Source organism: Theropithecus gelada, chromosome 1, assembly GCF_003255815.1.
Source record: "Theropithecus gelada isolate Dixy chromosome 1, Tgel_1.0, whole genome shotgun sequence".
NCBI lineage: Eukaryota > Metazoa > Chordata > Mammalia > Primates > Cercopithecidae > Theropithecus > Theropithecus gelada.
Window position 1 is genome coordinate 95,117,645 of NC_037668.1, and position 22,485 is coordinate 95,140,129.

At 40.3% G+C, this 22,485-nt stretch overlaps 1 non-coding gene and 1 pseudogene across 1 annotated transcript; one reads left to right on the plus strand and one right to left on the minus strand.

Annotated features, from left to right (window-relative positions):
* Positions 1–2,695: 2,695 nt before the first annotated feature.
* Positions 2,696–2,821, minus strand: LOC112616300. The gene has a single exon (XR_003117610.1). It is a non-coding gene; the product is annotated as a U4atac minor spliceosomal RNA (small nuclear RNA).
* Positions 2,822–13,461: 10,640 nt separating this feature from the next.
* On the plus strand, positions 13,462–14,192 carry LOC112636700 (annotated as a pseudogene).
* Positions 14,193–22,485: the final 8,293 nt, after the last annotated feature.

Sequence of the window (22,485 nt, forward strand, 5' to 3'; positions counted from 1 at the left end):
GTCTGGGGTAGTAAAAGCATTCTGGGCTAGTTTTATGAGATAGGGTCCAAAAAATAAAACCCTAAACAACAGTGTTACAGAAGCATAGCTCTTTCCTGAGATTGTTGGCTTAAAAACTCAAACAAAACAAAAAGCTGTTTCTAACCATAAAGGCATACCTAAAATTAGAGACTGTCAGAGCACAGGAAGGAAATCATAAATAGCCAAACACTGGAACACAAGTGTGAGATACGGAAGTTAATAAAAGTTACTGTTTTCTTTCTGTCACATCCTGCCTGAGAATTTTATTAAAGGAGAGCAAGAGAGAAAGAATACAATAGTAAAATAAAGGGAAAGCATTTATATTTCTAAACTACACAGTAATTCATGAAAACACATTTTTTAAAAATCAAAGTAATACCAATGTAAATGGAGTGAAAAGTGACAGTTCCTATTCACCCACCTTTTTTCCCACTTCTATCCCATCATCAAAGGTAATGACTCTCAACAAGTTATGGGGCTTTTCCCACTATTTTTATTAAAATGGTGAAATATGATATTGTCCTATGACATGTTATTTTTAACATGACAATATGTCTCAGAAATCTTCATATATCATTATACATAGCTTTACCTTATTCTTTTAAACAATTGCCCTAATAATCTATAGAATAAATTTCAATAATATATTTACTAAATCTATTAATGAACATTTAGGTTATTTCCAATTTTTCACTAGTATACCTATTCCTTTAATAATTTCTCTTGTACATATGCTTATACACATATAAGAATTTTATGTGTTGGGTTGTCAGGGACAGATACCTAAATGTGGAATTGCTGGGTCAAGAGAAAGAAAGGAAGATAAAGTCACTTACATTTTGCAGCCAGGTGTGGTGGTGTGCTCCTGTGATCCCAGCTACTTGGGAGGCTGAAGTGGGAGGACTACTTGAGCCCAGGATTCCTGTCTCAAAAAAAAAAAAAAAAAAAATTAGATTTTGGTAAGTGTAACCAATTATTTCTCTAAAAAGAGTATGCCAATATTATTAGTATGTAAAATGTTTGCCAACCTGATGGGCATCTTGTTTGCATTTTTTCAGAAGATGAGGTTGAATATTTTATTTGTTTATTGCTTTTTTATAATTCTTATTTTTTGGTTCACCTTTGTTATATTCTTTGGTCATTTTTCTACTGAGTTGTTGGTTATAGTCTTAGTCATTTGCAGGAGTGCTTAACATAAATCTTTTCTGTTATATATGTTCTAAATATGTTTTCCCAGCCTGTGTGTTATCTTTTTATCTCCATGTTTTCCTTTGCCAAACAAAAGTTTTAAAGGTGTATGTAGTCAATCTGTTGCCATTTTTCTCTATGACTTCTAGACTGGGTATCATGTTTAGTGTCAAAAGACAAAATCACAACAAATTCAGTTTTAAGATCTTATTTGGGGCCAAGTGCTGTGGCTTACGCCTATAGTTCCAGCACTTTGGGAGGCTGCAGCAGGTGGATCACCTGAGGTCAGGAGTTCGAGACCAGCCTGGCCAACATGCTGAAACCCTGTCTCTACTAAAAATACAAAAATTAGCTGGGAATGGTGGCATGTGCCTGTAATCCCAGCTACTCAGGAGGCTGAGGCAGGAGAATTGCTTGAACCTAGGAGGCAGAGGTTGCATTAGACCAAGATCGTACCATTGCACTCCAGCCGGGGCGACAGAGTGAGACTCCACCTCACAAAACAAAAACAACAACAACAACAAAAATCTTAATTGAGGTCAGGTGCCGTGGCTCATGCCTATAATTCTAAAACTTTGGGAGACTGACGTGGGAGGATTGCTTGAGCTTGGGAGTTCGAGACCAGCCTGGGCCACATAGTGAGACCCTATCACTATTAAAAAGAATAAAGAATTTTAAAAATATTTTTTAAAAATTTTAATTGGCTTTTATTTGCAATCTAGAATCGGGCAACACCTCATACTATAAAACAGAATGAGTGTTCTGATGAGCTGAGCAGAGGAGGTTGATTTAAGGAACTTTCTTATCATCCTGGCGAAAACTGGCCTGTTTAGGGATTTGGCTGTTATCTGTGTCCTGGTTTGTTGAAAGGTCAGATAAAGATCCTAGTTTCGGCAGGTGGGTGTAGAACTTCAGCATGACTGACTCCACTTTGGTTTTGTCTGTTAAGCCTAGTACAGGAGCTCAGTCCAAACCAATGATCTATTATACATTTGATTTAACATTAGCAAAATATATATTTACACTAGAACATGAAGTGGTGTAATGTAGTCTGAACGTTGTCCCCACCAAATGTCGTGTTGAATTGTAATCCCCAGTATTGGGTGGAGGTGGGGCCTGGTGGGAGGTGACTGGATCACAGGGGCAGATCTCCCAGGAATGACTTTGCACCATCTCTTTGGTAGTAAGTGAGTTCTCAAGAGAGCTGGTTGTTTAAGAGTGTGTGGCACCTTTCCCTTCTCTCTCTCTCTTGCTTCCGCTCTCCTTGCATGAAATGCCTGCGCCCGCGTCACCTTCCACCATGATTGTAAGCAGCCCAAAGCTTCACCAGAAGCAAAGCAGCTACCAGTGCCATGCCTCGTGTACACCCTGCAGAACTGTGAGCCAATTAAACCTCCTTTCTTTATAAATTACCCAGCCTCAGGTATTTCTTTTTTTCCTTTTCAAAACATTTTTTTTTCAATTTCATGGAAAAGAGGTTTTTCATTTTTCCAAAAATCATACCAAGGTAAAGCAAAGTTCTAGTTGATGCAGGTGCGTTGTATAGGCATTAGCAGTACCGCCCTGATTATGCACTCATTAGACAGTAGTGCAACCCCAAGAAAAGGATGGTTAGGTATTTCTTTATAGCAATGCAAGAACAGCCTAGCACATGATGATATTAAGCAATGGGAGAACAGTGGGCATTAGAAGACACAGATCAGATTAGAATCTACCTTTGTGGCTGGATGCGGTAGCTCACACCTGTAATCCCAGTACTTTGGGAGGCTGAGGCAGGCAGGTCACCTGAGGTGAGGAGTTTGAGAACAGTCTGGCCAACATGGTGAAACCCTGTCTCTACTAAAAATACAAAAAATTAGCTGGGTGTGGTGACGCACACCTGTAATCCCAGATACTTGGGAGGATGAGGCAGGAGAATAGCTTGAACTGGGGAGGCGGAGGTTGCAGTGAGCCGAAATCACACAATTGCACTCCAGCCTGAGCGACAGAGCAAAACTCCACCTCAAAAATAAATAAATAAATAAAAAGAATCTACCTTTCTCAGATCCTGGCAATGTGGTTTCCAGCAAACCCTTAACCAGGGGGATTCAGTTTCTTTTTCCTTAAAAAAGATCCTATTAATATCTTCCTCTGGCCATTCGTTGAGAACATTAAATTAAATAACATTTGAAAACACTGGCCGGCTGGTCACGGTGGCTCATGCCTGTAATCCCAACACTGTGGGAGGCCAAGGCCAGTGGGTCACTTGAGCTCAGTACAGTGAGACAGGCCTGGGCAACATGGTGAAACCCAATCTCTACAAAATATTAGCCGGATGTGGTGGTGTGTGCCTACAGTCCCAGCTACTCAGGAGGCTGAGGTAGGAGAACTGCTTCAGCCTGGGAGGCAGAGGTTGCAGTGAGCTGAGATTGGACCACTGCACTCCAGCCTGGGCAACAAAGCAAGATCCTGTGTCAAGAAAAAGAAAAAGAAAAGAAAGCATTGGCAGAGTGCTTAGCATGAAGTAGGCACTGGAGGAATTTTGATACAGTAAGAATAGGAATACTAGGTACCTGAGAGGAGAGGCAGAAAATGTCAGTGGACTAAGTGGAGTGAAAAAGAGATGAGGAAACAGGACGAGAAAACTCTAAAAGCTTGCACACTTAGGTAGTGCAGAACTGTTTTTGTCCAACTATTAAACAGCATAACCCTAAATTCCTCTCACACTCCTGATCTTTTGTTTTAGTGTTCAGGATCTCATAGTAAATATGCAAAATTTTATATTCATTTGATATTGGTTGCTGTGATACTTATTGCAAATCTCTTCTTGTCTATATTTTTAAAATGTATTTTTTGTAGCGATGGGGTTTCTCCATGTTGCCCAGGTCAGTCTCAAACTCTTAGACTCAAGAGATCCTCCTATCTCAGCCTCACAAAGTGCTGAGATTACAGGCATGAGCCACTGCACCCGGTCTTACCTGCATTTAAACAAAGTTCAGCATTATTTTACTTTGTGGTTCAATGTAGAATATTTATTTTATCTTAGTTGCTGAAATTGGAAATCACTTGTATTTCACCAAATGAAGAGATTAGGATTTTAAGAAACTGCCGGCTGCCAAGTATTTGAGCTTCATTCTTTTTTCGGTATTCATTGCACATCCCATTCAATGTGTTACTTTGAAGATTCCATTTGATTGAACAGAGGCAGCCCATGCAGAACTCTTTGAAGAACAGGAGGGAGACTGCTGAAACACAGAGCAATGAAGAAAAGCAATTCTAATGCCAGAAAAACAAAGAACAAAAAAACAGAAGCACTTTGCAAACACAATAAATGATATTAATAGATTCAACCCATCTTCATTGCTTTAATGAAATGATAATTTTTGAGGCACTTATGAAAACTCTTACATTGTCTTTTCCATTTTGTTGCTTTTGTTTTACTAAGAAGTAGAAATCTTCGGTTAGAAAAAAAATCAGAAAAGCATGTAGAACTACAAATGTCACCGATATTACAAATAGGTAGACTAAACTTTCTTTAACTTTTTCGTTTTAAGAGCTTGGATTAAGGTCAAACAATCGGAGGGGGTTTTTTGGGCTTTTTTATTTTATTTTGTTTTGTTTTGTTTTGTTTTAGAGGCAGGGTCTTGCTCTGTCGCCCAGGCTGGAGTGCAGTGGTACAATCATGGCTCACTGCATCCTCGAACTCTTGGGCTCAAGTGATCTTCTTGCCTCAGCCTCCTGAATAACTAAGACTATAGGTGCACACACCATGCCTGGCTAACTTTTTTGGTTTTTTGTAGAGACATTACCTCACTAAGTTGCCCAGGCTGGTCTTGATCTCCTAGCTTCAAGCAATCCTCCTGCCTTGATCTCCCAAAGTGTTGGGATTACAGGTGTCAGCCACCGTGCCTAGCCACAATCTGGGCTTTTGAATTTCAAATTTACTTTTTGAATTTCAAGTTTACTGCATGCCAAGTATGTGATATTGGGCAGTCACTGGAGTTTCATGTTCTCTCCTTGTCCTACTTTCTGGGACAGGGATACTGATCTTGGTGTACCTTGCTTGAGAAAATTTGAGTTGACTCTCTCCTCCTTGAAACACTTTCTTCCTCCAAGGACACCACACACCCCTGACCCCTTACTCTGACCACTCATTTTCAGTCTACTTCTCTTGTTTCTTCTAGTCTCTTTGCCACCTAAATATTGAAGGCCCCACAGTGAAGGCCTTGGTTTCTCCTTTGGTGATCTTGTCCATTCTTGTGGCTTTAAACACGATCTACATGTTATAAGAACAGGCTAACCCAATATCTATTTTGAACTCAAGACTCAACTCCAGATTCAACTGTCTACTTAGCATCTTCATTTATCTATCATCAAGGTGTTTAAGACCCAAGCTTCCTCTTCTCACAGATGTCCCATCTCAGTAAACAGTGTTGCCATTTTTCTAGTTGCCCAAAAATCTTGGTGCCATCCTTGAATTTTTTCTTTCATTCCTCACATCTACTCCATCAGGAAACCCTATCCATCCTACCTTCAAAATATATTCAGAAATTGAATCACGTCTTACCACCTCAACTCAACCACCTAGCTCAAACTACAGTCATCGCTTGCCTGAGTTATTACAAAAGCCTCCCAAAGGTCTGTCTTCATAGCCAGATGATCCTGCTACAACTATACTTGTCTGCTCCAAATCTACCAGTGGCTTTCCATCCCACACACAACAGGAGTCTGAGTCACTATAATGACCTAGGAGGCCCCACCTGGTTTACCTCTTCTGTCCCAGTATCCTCCCCTCTAATCACTCAGCTCCAGACACTGGAAACCTCGTAAGCACCCCAGGATCTTTGCTCCTGCTGTTCCCTTCTGAATTGTTCATTAGCACGATACCTCTCAGAATTCCTATTGCCTCCTATTCGGCCCTCCCCAGCCATTCCATGTAAATGACAAACCTCCTCCAGCCCCGTGCATTCTAGTCTCCTCTGATTTACCTTTCTTCACAACACTCACCATGAACATACTGCACATCTTACTCATTAATCTTGTTCATTGTCTGTCAGTCACTACAATATAAGATCCAGAAGGACAGGAGTGGTGTCTACTCTGTTCCCTATAAACCTTTAATGCTTAGAACAGTGCCTGGCACACAGTAGGTGCTCAATAAATATTTGTTGACTGAATGAATGAACAATAGATAATGGTCCAATCTATTCATTCCATCTGCTTCTCATGAGAGAGAAAACAGTAATTCATGAAGGCAAAGAGCTTTCAGATCTCAATGTGGTTTCTGAGGCTCTTCCTCAACACTCCATTATTTAGTCGTCACCATTGTTGTTTTTCTCTAAACTGCCACTCTATAATTGACAAGAAAGCAATGACATAATGTAAAATTATGTGTTTTTATTTTCATCTATGCAGCTTTGTTTTATTTTCTAGGACCACTCCAACAGTCATTGGAGTCATTGAAATGACAGTCATTTTCTTTTTTTTTTTTTTTTTTTTGACACGGAGTCTCGCTCTGTCTCCCGGGCTGGAGTTGCAGTGGCCGGATCTCAGCTCACTGCAAGCTCCGCCTCCCGGGTTCACGCCATTCTCCTGCCTCAGCCTCCCGAGTAGCTGGGACTACAGGCGCCGCCACCTCGCCCGGCTAGTTTTTTGTATTTTTTAGTAGAGACGGGGTTTCACCATGTTCACCAGGATGGTCTCGATCTCCTGACCTCGTGATCCACCCGTCTCGGCCTCCCAAAGTGCTGGGATTACAGGCTTGAGCCACCGCGCCCGGCCAATGACAGTCATTTTCAACCATCTTCTTTGCTTTTGACTGAAACCCTTTCTTCAAATACTTTCATGTGGCAGAGTTAATAACACCTCAGTGGGCGAACACTATCCTTCATTTCTCTGGGGGGAAATATTTTTAGCCACCACACTAATTAGATAGCTCTCTGGCTGATAATGGGGCAGACTAAGGGTGTAGCATGTTAAAGAAAATGAGCAAACAAACAGGTGCAATCAACTTACAGAATATTAATTAAATGTCTTTTTTTTTTTTTTGAGATAGAGTCTCACTCTGCTGCCCAGGCTGGAGAGCAGTGGCGTGATCTCGGCTCACTGTAGACTTGACTTCCTCCACTTCCCAAGCTCAGGTAATCCTCCTGCCTCAGTACCCCCCGAGCACCTGGGACTACAGGCGTATGCCACCATGCCTGGCTAATGTTTTGTAGAGGTGAGGTTTCAGCATGTTGTCCAGACTGACCTTGAACTCCAGGGCTCAAGTGATCTGCCCACCTTGGGCTCCCAAAGTGCCAGGATTACGCGCATGAACCACTATGCCCAGCCAAATATCTTTATAATAATACTAATAAACTGCCAGTAGGAAGTTTGGCATAATGTGTCACTTCAATTATAAATCACAGATGATTTTACTTGATATAGTCAGCTAGAGATAATCCACAGGGGGAAATTTTATTTATTATTATTTTAAATGTTATTAAATTTTGTTTTTATCTAGCCTGCTAATTTTCTGAATGAAGCTGTAGTTGGCATTTCATTGATTTGGCTGTGTCCACACCCAAATCTCATCTTGAAGTCTCACGTGTTGTGGGAGGAACCCAGTGGGAGGTAATTGAATCATGGGGGGCAGGTCTTTCCCATGCGGTTCACATAATAATAAGTCTCACAAGATCTGATGGTTTTAAAAAAGGGACTTTCCCTGCATGAGCTCTCTCTGTTTGCCTGCTCCCATCCATATAAGATGTGACTTGCCCCTCCTTGCCTTCCACTATGATTGTGAGGCTTCCCCAACCATGTGGAGCTGTAAGTCCATTAAACCTCTTTTGTAAATTGCCCAGTCTTGGGTATGTCTTTATCAGCTGCGTGAAAATGGACTAATACAGCATTTACCACAGTGTCTGACTTATATAACTGTGGCAGAGCCTACTAATTGTCTGTTCAACTTCCATTCTCAAATTCTTACTTCCTAACAGAACCCCTACGTCATTGATGATAGCAATTCTACCAGTAAAAAGATACATTTCCAGCCTCCGTTGCAGCTAGGTGTGGTCATGTGACTGAATTCTGTCCAATGAGATATACACAGAAACTGGTAGAGGTATTTCCAAGCTGTCTTATTAAAAAGTGGGGACAGACAAATGGAGAATATTTTCCTCCCTCTTCCTCCTTCCTGCTGACTGAGAAGTGAGCATGACATCTAGAGCTCCAGCTCCTATCTGAAACCATAAGGTGACCTGGAAGATAGAAGTTGTGCACTGAGTATGGTGAGCAGAAGACAGAAGAGCCCACATATCTGATGATTTTGAGGAGCTGCCTTGGATCACTTTCCTCAACTTCTTTTACCTGAGAGTCAGGTTCTAATATCACTGTTCTTGCAGATTCTGCTATTTGTGTTTGAATTGATCCTAATGGATGTAATAGGTAATCAGAAAATATTTTTTTCAGAGAATGGATGGAGTACATGCATATGGTGGTTATAGTAGTCTGCTCAGGCTGCCATAACAAAATACCACAGACTGGGTGGCTTAAACAATAGAAATGTATTTTCTCACAGTTTTGGAGGCTAGGAGTCTAAAATAAAGGTGCTGGTAGGGTTGGTGTCTGGTGAGACCTCTCTTTCTGGCTTGCAGATGACCATCTTGCCCTGTCTTCACATAGCCTTCCCTTAGGCTCATGCAGAGAGAAGGAGAGAGAAACATTTCTGCTATCTCATTCTTTTTGTATAAGGACATTGATCCTATCGAATTAGGTCCTCACCCTTATAACCTCACTTAATCGTAGTTACTTCCCTTAAGTCCCTATCACCAACACAGTCACATTGGGACTTAAGGCTTCAACATATGGATTTTGGGGGACACAATTCTGTCCATAACAGCAGTCATCTATTGTCTCACCAGTTCTCCTCTTCTAGGACCTGCTCTTTTCCTCCTATCCACATGTTCCTTCAGTATCACTCTGATTAGCTAGCAGCAGTTGATTGGTGTGAAGTATACACCTGATCCAAGCTGGACCAATCAAAGATTTTCACTAGTAATTTTACAATTAGGCCTGAGAAAGAGACAGACTCCCTCCAGTGACAGAATGTTAGGTGGCAAGTTCAGAAGCTGTCAATCTTGTTTTTCTCCATGTGACCAGAATAAAAGGAAGATGGCTTATAGACACAGAATAAGAAGAATAATAAACAGATCCACAGAAAAGAACGGAGAAATGATGGAATGAGAACCCTGAATGCATTAGAATCCCTTGCTTTAATTGTTAACGGGGTTCATATTCATGACTCATGACCCATGAGAAACTTTATAATACAGCCTTGTTTTTTCCTTAGCTCCTTAGAGTTGGGCTTCTATTATTTTCAATTTAGAGCCCTAGCTAATACAACTCTCCAAATTAAAAAAAAAAAAAAAAGAAAGAAAGAAAGAAGAGAAAAGCTTTGTATTTTTAGGCTCTTAGAACTTACATTATTGTCTTTTAATAATGGTTAGCAACAACCAATGGTGTTTGTTTTATCTTGTAAGCTAAATTATCTGAAATTAGGTAGGTACTAAAGTGGAAATAAATATTTGATGTTATTTTCAGTAAATTGTTACTGGAGTTAAACCTCATGCTATCCTGACAGTTCCTCCCTACATCACCCTCTTTGCAATTGCAGATGGAAGAACTGGCAATAAATGCAATTCAGCTTGATGAAAACACCCTAAATATTAGAAACCTGTGAAGAACCACTGGATTGCCTTATCAATTCATTGTGCACCCTATTTGGAAGTCTAAAATAGAACTAAAATTCTAATACTTTTACTTGTATAAATGCTTATAATTGTCATCTTTCCATCTCAGTGATTATGCCTGGATAAATATACTGCGAATCATCTAAGAAGAGAAAAACCCCTCTGAATTACATGACTGAGTTTCAGAATGTGAGTAAAGTATGGCTAACCAAAATATTCAAGCAAACTGATGCAAATTTTCTTTCCTATGACTGTGTAAGCAAAAATCTTTTGCACGATACTAAGTTTGATGTGGTGTAGCATGTAAAAGAGAAAGCACCTTTGTCTGTGTTTGAATGGAAACCAGGTAACCTTGTCATAAACTGGGGAAGAAATGACTTAAGTGTCAGCTCCCACATCTCCTACTGTGAATAGTTTTTAGGGGTATTAGGTGTCATAACCACGAACACACAAACTCAACAGAAACTAAATCTCAGTGCACAAAGAAAATGTATCTGCTATGAATTCATATTGGGCTCTTCCCACACATTATTTAATTTAATCTTCCAAACAACCTGTGAGGTAGATATTATTATCACCATTTTACACTGAGGAAATTTAGTCAGAGTGATGCTTTTTCTTGCCCCGCACCACTTAGGTCATAAGTGGTGGAGCTGGTTTTGAATGTATTCACTTCACTCGCACCCCATGTGTCTGTGCTGTACTATTAATTCCTCAAGGGATGGGGACTGGTATTTAACTTGTGTCTTTAAATTGTCATGAAGGACTGGAGGCTTCTTCTTGGTAGTAAGTAATAAGGTGTACAATACCAAGAATATAGCGGTTGTACTCAAGAGTATATTAAAGTCAGCAGCTGTGTGTAATAGAGGAGTTACAAAAGACATATCTGTGAAACATGCTCAGATTCAGCAGTAATAAATTGTTTAAAAACTAGGCTTGAGAAAATGATAAGGCTATTTATGACAAACCCATAGCCAATATCATAATGAATGGGCAAAAGCTGGAAGCATTCCCTTTGAAAACCGGCACAAGACAAGGATGTCCTCTCTCTCCACTCCTATTAAACATAGTATTGGAAGTTCTGGCCGGGGCAATCAAGCAAGAGAAAGAAATAAAGTGTATTCAAATAGGAAGAGAGGACGTCAAATTGTCTCTGATTGCAGACGCCATGATTGTATATTTAGAAAACCCCATCATCTCAGCCCAAAAACTCTTTACGCTGATAAGCAACTTCAAGAAACTCTCAGGATAGAAAAATCAATGTGCAAAAATCACAAGCATTCCTATACACCAATGATAGACAACCAGAAAGCCAAATCATGAGTGAACTCCCATTCACAAACTACAAAGACAATAAAATATGTAGGAATACGATTTACAAGGGATGTGAAGGACCTCTTCAAGAACTACAAACCACTGCTCAAGGAAATCAGAGAGGACACAAACGAACGGAAAAACATTCCATGCTCACGGATAGGAAGAATCAATATCGTGAAAGTGGCCATACTGCCCAAAGTAATTTATAGATTCAATGCTATTCCCATCAAGCTACCAGTGACTTTCTTCACTGAATTAGAAAAAGCTACTTTAAATTTCATATGGAACCAAAAAAGAGCCTAAATAGCCCAGACAATTCAAAGCAAAAAGAACAAAGCTGGAGCCATCATGCTACCTGACTTCAAATTATACTACAAGGCTACAGTAACAAAACAGCATGGTACTGGTACAAAAACAGATACATAGACCAATGGAACAGAACAAAAACCTCAGAAATAACACCACACATCTACAACCATCTGATCTTTGACAAACTTGACAAAAAAAGCAATGGGGAAAGGACTCGCTGTTTAACAAATGGTGCTGGGAAAACTGGCTAGCCATATGCAGAAAACTGAAACTGGATCCCTTCCTTACACCTTATACAAAAATTAACTCAAGATGGATTAAAGACTTAAATGTAAAACTCAAAAGCGTAAAACCCTAGAAGAAAACCTAGACAATACCATTCGGGCATGTGCAAAGACTTCATAATGAAAACATCAAAAGCAATGGCAACAAAAGCCAAAATTGACAAATGGAATCTAATCAAACTAAAGAGCTTCTGCACAGCAAAATAAACTATCATCAGAGTGAACAGGCAACCTACAGAATGGGAGAACATTTTTGCAATCTACCCATCTGACAAAGGTCTAATATCCAGAATCTACAAGGAATTAAACAAATTTACAAGGAAAAACAAACAGCCCCATCAAAAAGTGGGTAAAGGATATGAACAGACACTTCTCAAAAGAAGACATTTATGTGGCAAACAAACATATGAAAAGAAGCTCATCATCACTGGTCATTAGAGAAATGCAAATCAAAACCACAATGAGATACCATCTCACACCAGTTAGAATGGTGATCATTAAAAAGTCAGGAAATGAGATGCTGGTGAGGCTGTGGAGAAATAGGAACGCTTTTACACTGTTGGTAGGAGTGTAAATTAGTTCAACCATCGTGGAAGACAGTGTGGCGATTCCTCAAGGATCTAGAACCAGAAATACCATTTGACCCAGCAATCCCATTACCGGGTATATACCCAAAGGATTATAAATCATTCTACTATAAAGACATCTGTACATGTATGTTTATTGCTATTTACAATAGCAAAGACTTGGAACCAACCCAAATACCCGTCAATGATAGACTGGATAAAGAAAATGTGGCACACACATACCGTGCAATACCATGCAGCCATTAAAAAGAATGAGTTAATGTCCTTTGCAGGGACATGGATGAATCTGGAAGCCATCATTCTCAGCAAACTAACACAGGAACAGAAAACCAAACACTGCATGTTCTCACTCATAAGTGGGAATTGAACAATGAGAACACATGGACACAGGAAGGGGAACATCCCACACCGAGGCCTGTCAGGGGGTCAGGGGCAAGGGGAGGAAGAGCACAGGTTGATAGGTGCAGCAAACCACCATGGCATATGTATATTTATGTAACGAACATGCATGTTCTGCACGTGTATCCCAGAAATTAAAGTAAAATTTAAACATTTTTAAAAATTAAAAAATAAAAATAAATTTTAAAAAAAATAGGCTTGAGAGGAAAGTGTGAGTAGTCACCACCACCAGCACAGCAGTGCCAGAGCCGAGAGGAGATCCTGGCCGCTGCCCCTGCCTCCCGCCTGCCTTCAGCTGCCTCCATCCTCAGACCTGTTCCAGCAATCTCTTAAAATTATGGGTTAGGCTGGGCACGGCAGCTTATGCCTGTAATCCCAGCATTTTGGGAGGCCAAGACAGGTGGATCACCTGAGGTCAGGAGTTCAAGACCAGCCTGGCCAACGTGCTGAAACCCCGTCTCTAGCAAAAATATAAAAATTAGCCGGGCATAGTGGTGCAGGCCTATAATCCCAGCTACTTAGGAGGCTGAGACAGAAGAATGTCTTGAACCGCAGAGGCAGAGGTCACAGTGAGCCAAGATGGTGCCACTGCACTCCAGCCTGGATGACAGAACGAGACTCTGTCTCAAACAAACAAACAAAATCATGGTGGATTACTATGAAGCTCTAGGGGTGTGGAGACAGGCCTCACCCGAGGATATTAAAAAGGCACACCAGAGACTGGCACTGAAGTGGCACCTAGATGAAAATACTGAGAATAAAGAAGAAGCAGAGAGAAAATTCGGACAAGTAGCTGAGGTGTGTGAGGTGTTGTCAGATGCTAAAAAACAGGACATCTATGACAAATATGGCAAAGAAGGATTAAATGGTGGAGGAGGAGGTGGAAGTCATTTTGACAGTCCGTTTGAGTTTGGTTTCACATTCTGTAACCCAGATGATGTTTTCAGGGAATTTTTTGGTGGAAGGGACCCATTTTCATTTGACTTCTTTGACGACTCTTTTGAGGACTTGTTTCAGAATCAAAGGGGTTCCCGTGGAAGCAGAAGCCAAGGGTTGGGGTAGTTTTTCTCCACATTCAGTGGATTTCCATCTTTTGGATGTGGATTATCTTCTTTTGATACAGGATTTATTAATACTTCATTTGGGTCACTAGGTCACGGGGGCCTCGCTTCATTTTCTTCCACATCATTTGGTGGTAGTGGGATTGGCAACTTCAAATCGATAACACTTCTGCTAAAATGATTAATGGCAGAAAAATCACTACAAAAAGAATTGTCAAGAATGGTCAAGAAAGAGTAGAAACAGAAGAAGATGGCCAGTTAATGTCTTTAACAACAAATGTTAAGGAGCAGCTGCTGCACTTGGATAACAAGTAATTCAAGGCATCCACTTAACAGAAATGCGAAACTATAACAAGAACCATCTGAGGATTAACAGAAACATTATTTGTAGATTTCAAGGTAACTTGCCTTTCAGAATAATTGCACCTAAAGTATTTATAAACAGCTAATCGGAACCTCTATTTGTCATAGACTTTTGAGTTTATTGTTGGGACCCTTAATAGGACCTTTTTTTTTTTTGTCTTTAAAATTATTGTAGGCCAGGTGCAGTGGCTCACACATGTAATCCCAGCACTTTGGGAGGCCAAGGCAGGTGGATCAAGTGAGGTCTGGAGTTCAAAACCAGCCTGGCCAACATGGTGAAACTGCGTCTCTACTAAAAATACAAAAAACTAGCCAGGTGTGGTGGCAGGCGCCTGTAATCCCAGCTACTTGGGAGACTGAGGCAGAAGAATTGCTTGAACCCGGGAGGCAGAGGCTACAGTGAGCCAAGATCACACCATTGCACTCCAGCCTAGGTGACAGAGCAAGACTCTGTCTCAAAAAAATATATATTATTGTAAATATTTGTATGTTTTTTGCTTTTTTATTAAATGTACTCCAAGGTGAGCCTTGACTCTTTAGTGTAGGACAAGATTGTGCACTAACACCAGCATGGATCTGCTTTTCCATTGTGTCTGAAATGTGAGCCACATAGTGTTGGCCCGCTGTGAGGTCAACATTGCCAGGGCGAATCTTCTACAGAACTAAATTCATTTTTTTTTCAGTATGTAGTAGTAAAATATATTAGTAGTAAAATATATTAATGCATTAATGGTAAAACATTTCTGGTTTAATATAAATTAAGGGTGTTTTCTAGCTGAGCCTGAATCCTGGCAACTTAGTAAGTCTTGACAATTGTTTAAATATGTAATGTTAAGCTTAGGTTTAAAAAAGGAAAACTGGTAAACTGGGTCTTTGTCATTTGCTTTTTTAAAAAAGAAAATAAATGCAAATGTGTTTAGTGCAAATAAATAAACAAATAAAAACTAGATTTGACCACTGAACACAATGCATAATCCAGGACTGACTCCTATGCTGAGGGTGAATGTGATGAGAGATTCTCTCTCAGGGATACTATTGAGGCATTCAACAAAATTTGAATATGGACTATAGATTATAAAAAGAAATTCTGTATCAATGTGAAATTTTCTGCATTTGATATCTCTGCTATGGATATTTTGAAGCATATTTTTATTAATATGAAAACACACTGAAGTATTATAGCAAAAGGGCCATTATATATTCAAGCAACCTCTCTTGGATGGTTTAGGGAAAAAAATTATATCTCTAAACAGAGAGAATGAGAGAGGATAAAACAAATGTGGTCAGGCGTGGTGGCTCATGCCTGTAATCCCAGCAGTTTGGGAGGCCAAGATGGGAGGATCGCTTGAGGACAGGAGTTCAAGACCAGCCTGGTCAATACAGCAAAACCTTGTCTCTGTTTAGAAGAAAAGAAAAGAAAATGTGGCAAAATGTTAAAAATCACTAATCGAGTAAAGAGTATAGGAGAATTATTTGTGTGTATTGTTTTCACAGTTTTTCTGGAAGTTTAAATTATTAAATTATTACAAAAGATAAGGTTCATTAGAAAGACCACTAGACTTAGACTCAAGAGTCCTGGTTTCAGATTCAGATTTCCCATTATCCATCTGAGTGACATTTGTCATTTTACATAATTTCTCTGGACCATGCCCCTCTTCGGTAAAATACCAAAGTTATTTGTTTTAACTGTGGATTGGCATTCCATTATAGAAACAAATAGCTCACTCATTCCTCTAAACTGAGTGGTTTCTACTTCTTCCCTGTTATGAATCGTGCTGCAGTGAACGGCTGTATTCATGGTTCCCTGTGCCCACGTACAGGTGTGTGTCCTAGGGCACAGCCATGTTGATCCATGTGGGTAAACTAAAAAATGTAACATCGAGTGAAAAAAAGCACACTGAAAATACATTTAATATGATTCCATTTATGTAAATTTTCAGACACTAACATACATCATAAAAGTACAAAAACATGCATCAGATTGATATACACCAGCATCTCCTTAGAGCTTATCTCTGGGCAGAAAGGGAGGAAGAAGGAAGGAGTAGAGTGGGCTGTAGTTACATCTATAATGTTTTTTCTTCTTGAGAGAGTGAGAGATTGATCTACGGTAAGGGTGGATTCAGCTAATGACTCTTGGTGTCTTCCAGTGCTAGCGATCTATAATCAAGTTAGATTTGTAACCTTAAAATACTTTATAGCCTTTACCCTGCTTGCGAGTGTGTATAGATTTGACAGAATTCAACAAGCATGTACTGAGAAAATTCTTTACCCAGGGAAGTCAGAGGGAAATAAAACATGGTTTGGAATGCTTTGTGGGAAAGAGGACTCTGATGTGGTGTTAAAGATAAGCTTGGTTAATCATTTCCTTGAGATAATGGCACATAAGCTACAATTAAAGGAGAAAATGGACATATGAGGGAGGGAGGACTTTGTTAGAGCTATGCTTTTAGGCATATATTCCTTATATGAACATTTATTCTTAGCTTTGTTGGCTCAGTGAACAGCCTAGGAAAGTTACATTCCAGAAGGAAACATGTTATAACACATGGGAATTGATTGGTCCTCCATGAGTACCTACAATTGAATTCTATGTATTAAAACAGCGGGAAAACACACACAAATAGAAAATATTTTTAATCAAGGACTAGTATCCAAAGCAAAACAAAGTGGAAATTTGGTAATTATCCTGTGAATTTCTGCAACTTAACAACCAAACTGTATAATTTGAGCAAGGAGTTCATATATTGTTGTGCACACACCCTTATAGCAAAACATATCTCTCTACCTCTGAGAGTCATCTTAGGCAAATGTGAACACAAGGATTTATCCATCAGGGCTCTTTTAGTACCAAAAAACAGAAAACCTGACTCCAATGAACTTAAATGAAACTAAAAGGTCCAAGGATAGATTTTTAACTTCAAGTACACCTTGATCCAGGAGCTCAGGCAATGGCATTATAAGGGAGCCTAAAGACCCCCTCTACCCATCTTTGGGGTTTTGGGTTTTTGATTTTTGTTGTTGTCGATTTGTTTTGTTTTTTTGAGACGGGATCTCGCTCTGTCACCCAGGCTAGAGTACAGTGGCGCGATCTCAGCTCACAGCTCTCCTCCGTCTCCTGGGTTCAAGCGATTCTCCTGCCTCAGCCTCATGAGTAGCTGGGATTACAGGCACACACCATTACACCCAGCTAATTTTTGTATTTTTAGCAGAGACAGAGTTTTACCACGTTGGCCAGGCTGGTCTTGAACTCCTGACTTCAAGTGATACCCCTGCCTTGGCCTCCCAAAGTGCTGGGATTACAGACGTGAGCCACTGCGCCTGGCCCATCTTTGTTTTTAAGTGGAATCTTCTGCTGGGTCTAGGAGCTGTTACTGAACCAAACTTGGGTGGCGCAGCAAAGCCAAACACTGACATCAGGATTTTCAGCTGGAGAAAATGAGGCATTTATGGCGGGGCACCAAGCAAGGAGAATTGGCAGCTTATGCTTAAGATCAGAACTCCCTAATGGCTTAGAGGTAAGAGTTTTTAAAGATGGGGAGGCAGGCTGGGCACAGTGGCTCATGCCTGTAATCCCAGCACTTTGGGAGGCTGAGGTGGAAGGATTGTCTGAGCCCAGGAGTTCAAGACCAGCCTGGGCAACACGGCAAGAACCTGTCTCTATTAAAAATATAAATAAATAACTTTAAAAAAAAAAAAAAAAAAGATGGGGAGGCAGAGGTTACAAGCAAAATCATAAATCAGTACATGGAGGTTATATATTAATTTGACCTAAAAAGGCAGGACGTCTCAAAGTGGGGTGTGGGATGGGGGTGGCCCACAGGTCATACGTGGATTCAAAAAGATTCTCTGATTTGTGATTTGTTAGGGAAGCAAAGCTTTGTCTAAAAACTTGGCATCAGCAGGAAGAAATGTTGAGCTCTGGCCTGTGGGCATGACTTCCTCCAGGACCCTCAGGAAGAAATTTAGGACAAAGAATGGGGATCAGAGTTCAGTCCTCAGTGCCCCCTTATCTGAGGTCTGTGTGCCAGCAGATGACATTTTCCATTGGGTAACGGTCCAGATTTCTGAAAAACAACTTGGGGACTGAGATGTTATCTTTAGTTTCTACATGGAGCCAAACATTTTGGGACTTTAACTTCCCTGGCTATTGTTTTAAGCTGTTATTACCTTCTTGTTTATCATGTTGCTCATGTACTTCTCAAGGCTAGCTGGGTGCCTGGAATTTCCCTTGAAGGAACTAAAGATTTTCCTTTATTTCCATGTTTGAAGGAAGTCCCCAGGAGGCCCCTAAGAGGGTTCCCTGCTCCATCTCAACCAAACTGATACAAGATAGATTAATAGGACAAAAGCATACAGGTCTTATCAATTTTACATATACATGGGGATCCTCACAAGAGAGGGAAGACCCAAAGAAATGGCCAAAGTAGAAAACTTTTATACCTTTCAGGCAAAGAATGACACATTTTGTGAAGAAATGACAAGACTGGGTCTGGGCTAGGGGCAGTAAATTCTAGGGTAATCACTAAGAGATATATGGAGGGCTATAAGGCTAGTGAAAGAGGAGGATTATTGCAAAAATTTTCTCCCATTCTGTAGGTTGCCTGTTCACTCTGATGGTAGTTTCTTTTGCTGTGCAGAAGCTCTTTAGTTTAATGAGATCCCATTTGTCAATTTTGGCTTTTGCTGCCGTTGCTTTTGGTGTTTTAGACATGAAGTCTTTGCCCATGCCTATGTCCTGAATGGTACTACCTAGGTTTTCCTCTAGGGTTTTTATGGTATTAGGTCTAACATTTAAGTCTCTAATCCATCTTGAATTAATTTTCGTATAAGGAGTAAGGAAAGGATCCAGTTTCAGCTTTCTACTTATGGCTAGCCAATTTTCCCAGCATCATTTATTAAATAGGGAATCCTTTCCCCATTTCTTGTTTCTCTCAGGTTTGTCAAAGATCAGATGGCTGTAGATGTGTGGTATTATTTCTGAGGACTCTGTTCTGTTCCATTGGTCTATATCTCTGTTTTGGTACCAGTACCGTGCTGTTTTGGTTACTGTAGCCTTGTAGAATAGTTTGAAGTCAGGTAGCGTGATGCCTCCAGCTTTGTTCTTTTGACTTAGGATTGTCTTGGAGATGCGGGCTCTTTTTTGGTTCCATATGAACTTTAAAGTAGTTTTTTCCAATTCTGTGAAGAAACTCATTGGTAGCTTGATGGGGATGGCATTGAATCTATAAATAACCTTGGGCAGTATGGCCATTTTCACGATATTGATTCTTCCTATCCATGAGCATGGTATGTTCTTCCATTTGTTTGTGTCCTCTTTTATTTCACTGAGCAGTGGTTTGTAGTTCTCCTTGAAGAGGTCCTTTACATCCCTTGTAAGTTAGATTCCTAGGTATTTTATTCTCTTTGAAGCAATTGTGAATGGAAGTTCATTCATGATTTGGCTCTCTGTTTGTCTGTTACTGGTGTATAAGAATGCTTGTGATTTTTGCACATTAATTTTGTATCCTGAGACTTTGCTGAAGTTGCTTATCAGCTTAAGGAGATTTTGGGCTGAGACAATGGGATTTTCTAAATATACAATCATGTCATCTGCAAAGAGGGACAATTTGACTTCTTCTTTTCCTAACTGAATACCCTTGATTTCTTTCTCTTGCCTGATTGCGGGCTAATATCCAGAACCTACAAAGAACTCAAACAAATTTACAAGAAAAAAACAAACAACCCCATCAAAAAGTGGGCAAAGGATATGAACAGACATTTCTCAAAAGAAGACATTCATACAGCCAACAGACACATGAAAAAATGCTCATCATCACTGGCCATCAGAGAAATGCAAATCAAAACCACAATGAGATACCATCTCACACCAGTTAGAATGGCGATCATTAAAAAGTCAGGAAACAACAGGTAGGTGCTGGAGAGGATGTGGAGAAATAGGAACACTTTTACACTGTTGGTGGGATTGTAAACTCGTTCAACCATTATAGAAAACAGTATGGCGATTCCTCAAGGATCTAGAACTAGAAGTACCATATGACCCAGCCATCCCATTACTGGGTATATACCCAAAGGATTATAAATCATGCTGCTATAAAGACACATGCACACGTATGTTTATTGCGGCACTATTCACAATAGCAAAGACTTGGAATCAACCCAAATGTCCATCAGTGACAGACTGGATTAAGAAAATGTGGCACATATACACCATGGAATACTATGCAGCCATAAAAAAGGATGATTTTGTGTCCTTTGTAGGGACATGGATGCAGCTGGAATCCATCATTCTCAGCAAACTATCACAAGAACAGAAAACCAAACACCGCATGTTCTCACTCATAGGTGGGAACTGAACAATGAGATCACTTGGACTCAGGAAGGGGAACATCACACACCGGGGCCTATCATGGGGAGGGGGGAGGGGGGAGGGATTGCATTAGGAATTATGCCTGATGTAAATGACGAGTTGATGGGTGCTGACGAGTTGATGGGTGCAGCACAGCAACATGGCACAAGTATACATATGTAACAAACCTGCACGTTATGCACATGTGCCCTAGAACTTAAAGTGTAATAAAAAAAAAAAAAAAAAAAAACCAGCATGGCAGTAGAACTAGAATAGACAGGCGTGTCCACAGACGTGTCCATGGAAAATAATAAAACATCTGAAAACAAACAAACAAAAAAAAAGAGTAGGATTATTTTAGTAAGCTTATTTATTCGGATCCATTGCAGCATCACTTCTCAGTCACGGCTAATAAGGGTTACCTTCTCATGCTAGGACAGGCAAGGCACCTTTCTTTCTCTCTCTCTCTTTCTTTCTTTCTTTCTTTCTTTTCTTTATTTTCTTTCCTCCCTTCCTCCCTTCCTCCCTCCCTTCCTTCCTTCCTTCCTTCCTTCCTTCCTTCCTTCCTTCCTCCCTTCCTCCCTCCCTCCCTTCCTTCCTTCCTTCCTTCCTTCCTTCCTTCCTTCCTTCCTTCCTTCCTTCCTTCCTTCCTTCCTTCCTTCCTCTTCTTTCTTTCTTTCTTTCTTTCTTTCTTTCTTTCTTTCTTTCTTTCTTTCTTTCTTTCTTTCTTTCTTTCTTTCTTTNTCTTTCTTTCTTTCTTTCTTTCTTTCTTTCTTTCTTTCTTTCTTTCTTTCTTTCTTTTCTTTAAGTTCTGGGGTACATGTGCAGAACGTGCAGTTTTGTTACATAGGTATACACGTGCCATGGTGGTTTGCTGCACCTATCAACCCATCATCTAGGTTTTAAGCCCCACATCTATTAGGAATTTGTCCTAATGTTCTCCCTCCCCTTGTTCCCCGCCCCCTGACAGGCCCTGGTGTGTGATGTTCCCCTCCCTGTGTCCATGTGTTCTCATTGTTTACCTCCTACTTATGAGTGAGAACATGTGATGTTTGGTTTTCTGTTCTTGTGTTAATTTGCTGAGAATGATGGCTTCCAGCTTCATCTGTGTCCCTGAAAAGGACATGAGCTCATTCTTTTTTATGGCTGCACCTTCCTTTATTTTTTTAAGAGATGAGATGTTACTCTGTTACTTAGGCTGGAGTGGAGTGGTGTGATCATAGCTCACTGCAGCCTTGAACTCCTGGGCTTAAGCAATCCTCCTGCCTCAGCCTCCCAAGTAGCTGGGACTACAGGTGTACACCACCACACCTGACTTGAAGGCAACTTTCTCACAGAAATTTTTATGGCTTGCTATAGGTAAGAAAGGGCAGTTCAGATGGTGCTTTCTGCAACTGCTGCTTCTCAAGTGCTTTCAGCTAGAAATAATCAAAGTGCAAGCTGAGCATTTTGGAGTATTATATCCTTGACTTCTTAGCATCAAGACTGTTTCTCCCCATTTCTTGCCTTGTCTTTTTGCAATGTTGGCATCATTTCTAGGCTTACACATATAACTCCAGACTCAGGTCATCCTTACTGTTACAGTCCTGGAAAAACAAGACAGCCTCAGCTCAGTAGTTCCCATACAAATTCCAATGTTTAAGTTGCTTGGCATAACTGGAGTCACATGCTTATCCTTGAACTAAGTAATCATTGTTACCAGGAAATATGGTATTCTCATTGGCCAGATCAAGTCACATGCTTACCAGAGAAGTGATGGGGAACTAGCTCCACTTTGTGCATATTGGGGAGGAGGTGTTCTCAGTCAACACTTCTCAAACTTGAATGTGCCTTCAAATTGCGAGGGGAGCTGTTAAAATGCAGATTCTTCCTAGCACTTTGGGACGCCAAGGTGGG